The 10,507-nt window shown below is 38.2% G+C and overlaps 1 long non-coding RNA gene across 1 annotated transcript; it reads right to left on the bottom strand.

Moving 5' to 3' along the window:
- Window positions 1-6,823: 6,823 nt before the first annotated feature.
- Window positions 6,824-10,180, bottom strand: LOC149713180 (uncharacterized). Its single transcript, XR_016369037.1, has 3 exons — window positions 9,535-10,180; window positions 9,370-9,472; window positions 6,824-8,260 (listed from the first exon to the last, which is right to left on the bottom strand). It is a non-coding gene; the product is annotated as an uncharacterized LOC149713180 (long non-coding RNA).
- Window positions 10,181-10,507: the final 327 nt, after the last annotated feature.

Below are 10,507 nucleotides of genomic sequence, written 5' to 3'. Positions count from 1 at the left end.
GCTGAAAGCATCCGCGTGGTAAACCAATAGAAAATTACATCTCCAACAACCTTGCGTAAAAACTACCTTTTTGTATTAAATAATGGAAAATAATTAGAAAGCTGATTTTTAGACATTTTCATTTTCTTTTTCTTTTAAGGTTTGACATTAAACTTAATATTAGTCTCGTGCGGAATTTGTTTGTTTAGTAACAGTAATAGCGAGAGATGTCTTTTTCGGGCTATGCAACACGTGACTGGTGCTCCACGTGTTAGTCTCAATATCTGATCCCTGAAGCAGAAGGAGTAAGCCAAGAGCTTTTCTCTTGCAAAATGTATTCGTCGCGCCAATCCCACGAGAGTAAGGAAAGCTCAAATTTAAAAGATAAAATATAATGAGATATTCAATATTTATCTTTGACTTGAAGTTCATAATTGCATAACTGAATTTATAAGTAATTTTGTTGTTGTTCGCCAAGGAAAGTTACATCGTTATCTTGGAAACATTGATCGTTGTGAGGGTTTAAAATTACAATTAAATATTTATTTTCAAAAAATATGATGGATTCCGAAATAAATTATTAGTAAGATTATTTGTACGATGAATAGGCATTATTTCTTGCGAAAGACTGAAGGATACCAGAGGGGTCATTAGTGTAAGCGTGAATCATAAAAACAATACAAGAAATTAGCGTAGACGACAAAAGAAATGTATATATTTATTTGTGAGACATTGTGACGTGTTGGGATATTACTTCTGGTCATACCATAAGTTTATAATATATGTTCCATAACCTCATAAGATATCTTGCTTAAGTTTGTCACTGATTTCTAAGAGCTTGTCATGAAGTGACGCCTGGTGAGGCGCTGTCAAAGTCTTAGTACAGACTAAATAAGAAGATTTACTGGAAATCCGCGTGTAGACAATTCTCGCTTGTCGTTCTCGAACTAGCTCTCAGTAAGTTTCTAGTACTACGAAATATAGGAAGTGCCATATACTTATGGAACATATCTTAAAAATTTATGGTCATACACAATATATCATAAATAACACGACCACTATAATTATAGCACTCTATGATGGTGTGTTTGATGCGGAGAAAGGCTGTAAGTCCTCAAATTTGGATTACTCTACAAATAATGGATATGATTTCGCTTCGGGCTGTATCATTAATAAACACTGGAGATGAGACGTTCGACTGAGAGAATCTGAGACACAATAGCGTAACTAGTTGTTCCCTCGTAGTTTTGGCGTTACTAGAGAAGTAGTCAAGTCATCTATATGTTCGATGTTATTACAGGAGACAGACAAAGAGATGATGAGAAAATTGAGTAAATCTCGGCAGGGATAATTCTCCATAACAACTCAATTCGCATCTTTACTCGTCAGGTAGCTGCTCCATAAACACAGTGTGACGGTTTCATACTCCTCCTTTGATTTGCTCTTGCCGTTACAGGCTATTAAATAGGTCTTATCTTGAAAATATCTTTAGCATACAAGTCTGAAAATTTGCAGGAACGTTACTCATAAGAAGTAAGCACGTACTAAGAAAGATTTTTTAAATCCGCCGCTATCCAAATAAATGGCGCCCAGAAATGTAAAAGTTCTTCTCTATGCAACAAAGTCTGCGCGTTTCAACACATTTCACAAATATTTAGTACACTGGTTTCCTTTAACCCATAGGCGGGCTGAATGGTCTTTTGGGTTCGATTTGTTGCCATCTTTTTAAATGGAGGCCAGAAATTTGAAAACCCTTCTTTATGGAATAATGTCCGCGTGAAATATAATAAAAATGTCCCGACGGGCAACGCCGAGTGCCTTTGCTCCTAGGGTGCTACAAAAATATTAGTCATCAGTAAAATCATAAGTAACATAATAAACATAAGTATGACTCTTCCTATTGTAATAATGCAAATTTCAAAATGAAACCTATAATCAACACTGACACTCTCACTTACATCAGGCCAGGACTTGCAACTCCGTCGGGTACTTCATGCTGGTCTTTGGCGAATGACATAGTTCTACAATTTTAGCCAATCACAATAAACCATCTCCTTGAACCTATTTGTGTCGGAAATAGCTCGTCTGCTATTTATTGTACAAGCTCGCGCGGTCGCGGTGTTTGTATGTTCGACTTTAAGATTGCCATAAGTCGGATATTTCAGCACCAAAAATGATAAGCCTTTTGAAGTCTAAATATTCGGTAACTAAATTTACCCAGTGCAACTTTCAACTTCGTAATCTGGCCGCGCTAAAGTCGGTAAAAGTCAATACAAATCAACTATATAACCAAGGCTTAGGACCGTTGACTCAATTCTCAATGGCGTCTGTTTAAACCTCTGAACCGGATTTTCGATATGGGCGGAAGTCGCTTCATTTTCCACCGCTAGGAGTCTCTGTGCTGGGCGCGAACTTATGATTACGTAAAAGGTCCGAAAATAGGTTTTTAGTTAGTTTTGGCTAATTGTCATACTTATGGTTATTATGTTACTTATGGTAAAATCTACCCATTCTTCATATCATTTTGATGAAAGTTCTTATTACACGCGAGCGACGCCGCGGGTAACAGCTAGTTATCTATACATCTCGTTACATTTTCTAACACAACTAGAAATAATTTTAAAATGCCAATCTACATCACGTCGGCTTGATGTAAAAGTATTAGATTTTCCACGGTGGAAACCTATACTTTGGCAACCGATCCAGATATTACTCCTAACGTGTTGATGTTATGCTGTGATAATTTGTTGAGAATTTACAGGTCCTAGGTTAAAAACTAATTAAGTAGTCGAATACCTAAAATTGAAGAAACCAAATTAACCCATTAAGTCATTGCACGGTTTAGGACATTCAAACCACACATTGGTAACCCATTTTTTAACGAATAATCTTGGTTTTTGCGATATTTAGCAAGACAGAATTAAATAGATCAGATAGAGATAATATTATTACTAATTTAATTTCTCCACCGGCGCCTGGAAATTCCGTAAAAGTTATCCCGGCATAACACCAACGAGTTTGGATAAATATCAGGACTGGCTGTGAGGTAATGTTTCCCGTGTTATGCAAATATGGTTATAGGGAAGTGTTGAAGACCCGCTATCCCAAAAGGGGAGACATTAATTAATCTAACGCATTTAAAGGGCCAGTTCCCCTTCGTATTTTCAACGTAACGACCAATGACGTCACTTAAATCGTAAAAGGAAATATGGATTAAATCGGATTTAATATAATTTCTGCCCGGCTTTTCCTATCCACCACTATTTAAGTTAGTTCATTTAAAATGATTCAATGGAAAGAGGGCTTTATGGGTTAAGTAAACTGGGGCATCGCTTGTTTATCTTCGGTTGGCATTTTCGCTAACTCTAAGAGGTACTGCCAGAGGCAGCACTATACGTGGAAGATTGGCAAGTTTGGCAACTCGTGCTGTCTCTAGCGGTGCCTTTCAGCGTGAACGAAATTATCTATAAATGGTTTCGTACCACTGTGCTACTGTTCTCTATATATAATTGCAGAATTTAGTCTATTTCCAGAATGTTCGGGATATAAATACCTAAGTGGATCAGGCTAATTCCTTTTCACTTTAATGGAAGGATTTTCTTCTCCCGCTTTCAAATTTAGTCAAGTGTAATCTTTTCTCCAGAGATTTTCGGTTTAACGCAAATTAGTTTATTCGAATAGTACCCTCGTGGCCGTTACCGAAACAAGAAGTTCCGTACACAAAGTACCTACTTGGAGTGATATAGTAACTGATTCAACGAATTTTAAGAGTCCGTTGGCAACCTCGCAAAGCTGGGCCGAGTCTTCTCTGGAAGTCCATATTTTAGCAAGGAGGTTACTCAAAATTTCAACCGCTAACTTACACAGGTAGACGAAGTGGAATATGAAGAGTTTATAGCAGAGAGTTACACCATAGTCTTTTAATGTGAAGTTGTTGATATTTCAAGAGTCAGCCGTTTTGTTCTCAACGATATATAAAAAAAACACAACTGGTTAAAATATAGTTCGTTACTGTTCTTTAGTGTCCGAAATCTTTCCATAGTTGAAAACACCAGTGAACGTATCCCCAGTGTTGTCTGATCGTCATTTCATGCAATATCTACAGAACTCACCTGAAAACAAGCCACAGGCTTAGTGTGGAAATCATTTCATAGACAAAGCTTAGATTATAATTTTTATTATTATTAACTGCTAAGGCAAGATGTTCATTTCTTTCAGCCGCTTGCCGAAGTACTTATATGTGGCAAAGAATAATCATTTCGCAATTACTCAGTAGCGTCGCTAGGGTTTGAAATTTGGGGGGGCTAAATCTGGGCAAACTATTTTAAAGTTATTATAAGAACTTAATATAAACAAGATGGCCCAGGGGCTGGGACTTAATAGTAGCCACATCGTTATATCGAGGTACTATCGAGTTCCATTTAAGCTAAAATCTGACGATAACGAAAGCGACAACCCCGGCCACTACTACTACAGCTCGGGTCAAACAAAGAGCCTATCGTATACTACGATGTGGCTACAAATTGCATAATGGGTTCATTGGAAAATGTATAGACCTTTAAAACTATCCGTAAATTTGTGTCAACGTGAAATTATTCGTATTAATACAACCTTTTACTGATAAAGAGTACGGAACCGATTATGAAGGATTTTCACTTGTCTTAGGTTGATTTTTAGTTTTGGTTAGCTTTTAGTCCACACGTTTCGGACTCCCATCGCAAGAACGTGAAACATTTTACTTGTCTCCATCTGTTTTTTTCTTCAAAACTTTTCTGTTTGATATTGATAAATTTTTACATATTGCTACAGAATTTTGGGTTGCTAACAGCAATTTTTGGTAGGGTTTACGGATTATTTTGGGGGGGGGGGCTAAGTTTGGAATTTGGGGGGCTATAGCCCCCCCCCCCCAAAAAAGGCCTAGCGACGCCACTGCGTAAGCTTCTGACGATTTACAGTGCGCGTGAATGCAAGATCCTTCACCTTATGTGAATACAGCTTCTTTTTCTGACTGTTCGTTACGAGTTAATTCAGTTCATTAAATATAGCATTCGAAATTGATGAAAAGTTTTTATTGATGAGTAAAGAAGCTCAAAAGTAATCTTAGCAATGAATTTTGCCGTTTAATCTCTTTCTAGCTTCTCGGTAAATTTGAAAGATTTATTCGTACTTTCTTTATCTTAGGAACTAAAGAATACTTTGGTGTTTCTCCTTTCAAAAATGTATATTCGAAATGAGGAATTTCAAAAAGATTCGGTCGTCCCACACGAGTATATAATGTCCCTGATTTAATTCGTTCACAACGTCCAACGCTATTTCGAAAAACAAAGCTGATTAAAAAAGTCGACTTGTCCTAGAAGAACAATTTAACACGTAAAAATATGCCAAACTTAGCTTTGGAATTGCTACAACCTAAAACGTTCTGAGATCCCATGTACAACTCAGTTTTATATAAAGTTTTGAATTGTTTCTTTACATAAGATATGTCGTCACAGTCAGAACGTTAATTTTTTTCATGCCAATTAACCACCTCTCACTTAAAGGGATACTTTCTTTTAATTTCATTGCAATAAATCCCTATAAGGTTAATTTATTTCGATAGATAGACAAATAAGGATTCTGAAAATATATATGTTTTTATATTTTAGTTTAATTAATGATTTTTAAATTACGATTAAAAGATCCAAAATGCTATTGTTTTGCGATCATGAGGACGCCTGGTGATACAGAGTCGAACCACCGAAAAACGTTACTAGTTTGTCTCTACCAATTTCGACTTCATAAGTCTCTTAGGTTCCGTAGTGTTTTTCCTACTGGTAGGGGGATTCATTCTGTGAGCGCAGTATGATACAGATTGACGGGAGTGAGAGAGGCTCGAAATGGTATGACTGCGCACCAAGTTCTTCTACTTCAGAAGAACTACCCTCAGATTCGTTTATTATAAATTGTTCCGAATTTTCTGAATCCAAAGAATCAGAGTTCGAACTTTCATCCTCAGATTCAGGACCGAAATGATCAGAAATACTTTCTCGTCTGACATTCTTAAGCATATAAGCAGACGACGATTCACCAGGCAAGCTGACCTAGACAGGGCCGGAAATAAGCACAGGACACTGGACAATGTCCAATAAAATTTTGAAATGTCCCATAATTTTTTAAAAAAATAAGGGGGTAACTGGACAGTTTGACGAATAAATTTTGTGAAGTTTTGATAGCTTGACTATGCAGGTGCGACACTATTTTGCACACTCCAGTGGACCATGTCCTATAAATTTTCCAGTCAAATAGGGGGGTCACTGGACATATGTCCTATAAGAAATTTTTCTTATTTCCGGCCCTGGACCTAGATTCTCGATCCTACTACTTTTTACTCCTAAAACGACAGTTTTCATTCCAACTACTAGCAACCAATCAGAGGCCGAACTTTACCTACGTAGGTAATGGGTTGAAAATGGTGGCCGATTTTAAATCTGGCGTTCAAAATTTTAATTTTTATTCACGTTTATTTTAATTAATAAATATTTCTCGCGATTTCTACTGACCCCCATGTTTTTAGGGGTGGTTAATTTATAGAAAACCAATGTTAGTTTGACCAACTCAGATAAATCCGATTCTATCCCTTTAAAATTAAAGATTCTCAATCGATAAAAAAAATTTCTTCGGTATTTAATTCATAAAGAGAAGAAAAAAAATTGAATGAAAAGATATGGTGGAATTTTAAAAACGTTTCAAATGTACAGGGTGGAAACCTTCCCCGGTGAGTAGTCCAGGGAGCCTAGTTTCTAGTTTGCAAGGAAGGTTATTTCACCTGAGATGAGACTATAGTTTTCAGGGGTGTTTTCACATGGCTTAGCAGACCAAAGGTAGTTCTAGCAGAGTCTTAAAATGTGAACCGAGACTGTTGAAATCGCTTCGAACTGATAATGAAGAGGGTTTCGAAACTAGTTGGGAAACCGGTTCAGAACCGATGCCATGTGTAAGTGTGAGTATAGCTTTGTAAGCGGTCTAACGAAGCATATACTTGAAACCCATTGTTTAACGATGTACAGTAATACCGGAAGTAAGATGAGACTAGAAGTAAAGAGCTCTAGCATTGGTAGTAGATCCTGGCACTAGTGAACAAATTTGAGGAGTGTATGCCTCTTCCATCGCGCCTACACTAGAGAGAAAATAATTGGTCGAGTTCCAAAAACATTTCCTAGCCTCTTCCCCTCAACCTAAAGCCGCGGAACACGGACGCGGGTGCTTGAATCTAGTTCGGTCGTCTACCGCCACGAGCGTCAGAAATTCAGAAACCGCTACCTGAGGGCCAACCGTTGGTATGTTATCAAGAATTTGGTTAGCTCAGTACTTCTAGTCTCATCTTACTTCTGGTAATACCGTACATAGCTGTGTTTGACGGAACAGAATTGAATTGAACTCATATTAGCCGCTCGTTTATTTGAAAGTCACCTCCCTGTATAAGAATGTCGGAATGTTTACCAAGAGTCGTTACGTTAACAAATTCTCAAAGAAAATTCGTTCTCTTTACCTTTTCCTTGGGCTAATAGAAATCAAAAACATATATACACACCAGTCATTCCTTGTTGCAAGAATACGTCCAAACTATTTGCATACAAACATGATTACGGCCAATAGGGACAGGGAAAAATTAGCGTGGGTTAGTTAGATCAAAGGCAATGGAGATAACCGAAAGTGAGGCAGTTAGGAGGAGAGTGCAGAAAGCGACACTTAATGTCGTAAATATATTTATACCAGAAGTAGTATAAGACTAGAAGTAAAGAGCTCTAGCATTGGTAATAGATCCTGGCACTAGTGAACAAATTTGAGGACCGATTTTATGCCGCTTCTATCACGCCTACACTAGTGAGAAAAAAATTGGTCGAGTTCCAAAAAATTTCATATCACCTTCCCCTCATCCTAAAGCCGCGGAACACGGACGCGGGTGCTTGAATCTAGTTCGGCCGTCTACCACCGCGAGCGTCCCACCTTTTGGAGGGAAAACTCAGAAACCGCTACCAGAGGGCCAACCGTTGGTGTGTTATCAAGAATATTCACTTTCGCCAAGTGAAGAGTTTGCTTACCTCAATACTTCTAGTCCCTTATCCTACTTCTGTTTATACTGAACAATAGGGACTTGGCAGTACTACGTCATGCAACGTCAGGCTACCTTCCACTAGTGCTAAAAAACATACCAGGAGGAGGGGCTTATGTAGCTTTCATTCTGTTAAAAAACATACCATAATGGCGCTGGGGGCGGAGTTAAGCCCGAATTGCCAAGTCCCTATATGGAAGGCTTTCATCCAACCTGATATTTCTATTTGCCTTCGGTTAAAGAGAGAAGTCTTAATAATTAATTTCGCTCAAAGCGCCTGAGGAAGAAATCCTTAAGCACGCTGTTTCAGGTTTCTATTAAAGTCCATACGTTGGGCTTAATATCTTAAAAGACTCAAATAGTTAAAAAAAAAAGAAGCTTGTAGCAAAGTCTGTATCATTCACCTTGTAACGTGCCAAGCATGGCCGGCGACATACAAGCCAATAGTTAAACTCAGGGTAAAGCGAAATCACATATTTGATAACAATTATATATTTACACATCTCTTTCCTTGAGAGCCTTTCTACCTCATAAACAGTGAATTAATTATAAAACTACTGTGCCGGCTTCTTCCTTTCTCCCCCCCCCCATATTACGCCTCGGACAATCAACCACGTGGCCGGGCCGCCATCTATAACGGACTATTAACGGGAGAGAGGGTCGTCAGTGCTATGACGCCCGCTACAACCTGACAAAGATTTATTAGGCCTACGGGTAATCATTTTCCTTTCCCGTTGTAATCACTCCAAACAGCTTGAGCCTTAGAAAAACACTTTTTTCCGGACGATAAAATATTTCAAAGCTATATGGCTTGGACGTTAGTCTGGTTTCCTGTTTCTGGCAAAAGGGCAAGCGAATGTCTTTGTCCTTTTATACGGCAAATATTCTTTCATCCCATACTTACGGAGAGTTTAATAGGCCTATGGCTACGTAAAAAGTATACGTGAATTTATTATCTCGTTTTAACAAACAGGAAAAGAGGATTTGGTTAATTAACCGAAGAGATCCCGACGCGAAAAAAATCATCTAAGACGGATCTATGAAAGTTTAAGCTTTACACCTGCAAGGAAATGCTCCTTCTTCATTGGCGGTACTAACTTTATGTAGAGGTAGAGTGTAACACTTTCGCTTAGGGTCTAATCTGTATCTCTATAAACAATTATAATTGGTGTAAGTATTAGTCCTCTCTGACTGACTGACTGATAATGAACACGTAGAGCCCTAGACAAGGCGATTTACCTAGAAAGCTGAAATTTTGCAGGTATAGAGCTATTTCAGAAGCTTTTGTGTGACGTCACCTATTTGCCCATAGAACCAAAGTGATACCAAACATCGCCGCCCACTGCCAAAGCTAAGCCCCTGACGTTTTACCTAGGCACTGATGTCACAACTGAGATAGCTCTATACAAAAAGAAAGACTTTTCAATCTATCTTTTAAAAGTGGCGTCCAAAATATAACCTACACCTGGAGTACTATCGTCTTTTGTCAACACCTGGAGTACTATCGTCTTTTGTCAACACCTGGAGTACTATCGTCTTTTGTCAACACCTGGAGTACTATCGTCTTTTGTCAACACCTTGAGAACTATCGTCTTTTGTCAACACCTTGAGTACTATCGTCTTTTAAAACTATCACTACATTGAGATTGGTTTGAACTATTTTTTTGCGTAACCGTAACGCCGATTTCCCCTCTTTAATCTTAAGTTTTTGAAGTTATCCAAATGCACAAATATGCATTCTGATATCTATGGTCATGTATAGTCGACTTTTATAAAGTGGCCAATCTTGATTTCGCAAACTCTGTAATACGAAAACAAAAGGTAGGATATCCGTTACGTTGTTGAACTGGAGAACGTTGCTAGGGAGAAAGGCCAACTTACTTGAGTGGAACTCTCGCTTTATTAGCCTGCCCGACTCTTCTTTTCTGCTGACGCGGTTTTTCGATCCTCTCTGTAATCCTTTACCACTTGCCTACTCCATACTTGACGTTACTAACTGAGGACTTTTATCGGAATGAAAATGGTACTACTGTCGTGGCTATTTCACCACTTACTGATTATATATACAGAGTTTGAAACCTTCGCCAGTCTTGATACTTCTCCAAGCATGTTAGTGTTATGCGGGATATTTTGTGGGGGATTTTCATGGCCTAGTAGAGAATTTGAACGAATAGTCGCGATACCTCTAATTGACATGAGATAAAGTCATATCTCTAACAAATATCGTAACAGTAATATTTAATGTAGCTCATTAGCCCATGGATTACGAAGACAAACGGCGTGTGTAAGTCCGGGAAACAGTGTTCATTAGGTTTCTTCAATTAAAGGTATTGCAAGTACTTCTCTACTAGCTTCTGTAAGTCGACCAGCGTTAACGCCAATGCTATAGAAAAAGTTTCTAAACCGACGGATACTACCCAGTTTACTAGTATTAAA

The sequence above is a fragment of the Phalangium opilio genome, unplaced genomic scaffold, assembly GCF_054372755.1.
Source record: "Phalangium opilio isolate 3A_F unplaced genomic scaffold, DU_Popi_V2 ptg000009l_1, whole genome shotgun sequence".
NCBI classification, from domain to species: domain Eukaryota; kingdom Metazoa; phylum Arthropoda; class Arachnida; order Opiliones; family Phalangiidae; genus Phalangium; species Phalangium opilio.
Note: the sequence above shows the minus strand (reverse complement) of the source record. Positions and strands in the feature narration are given on the sequence as shown.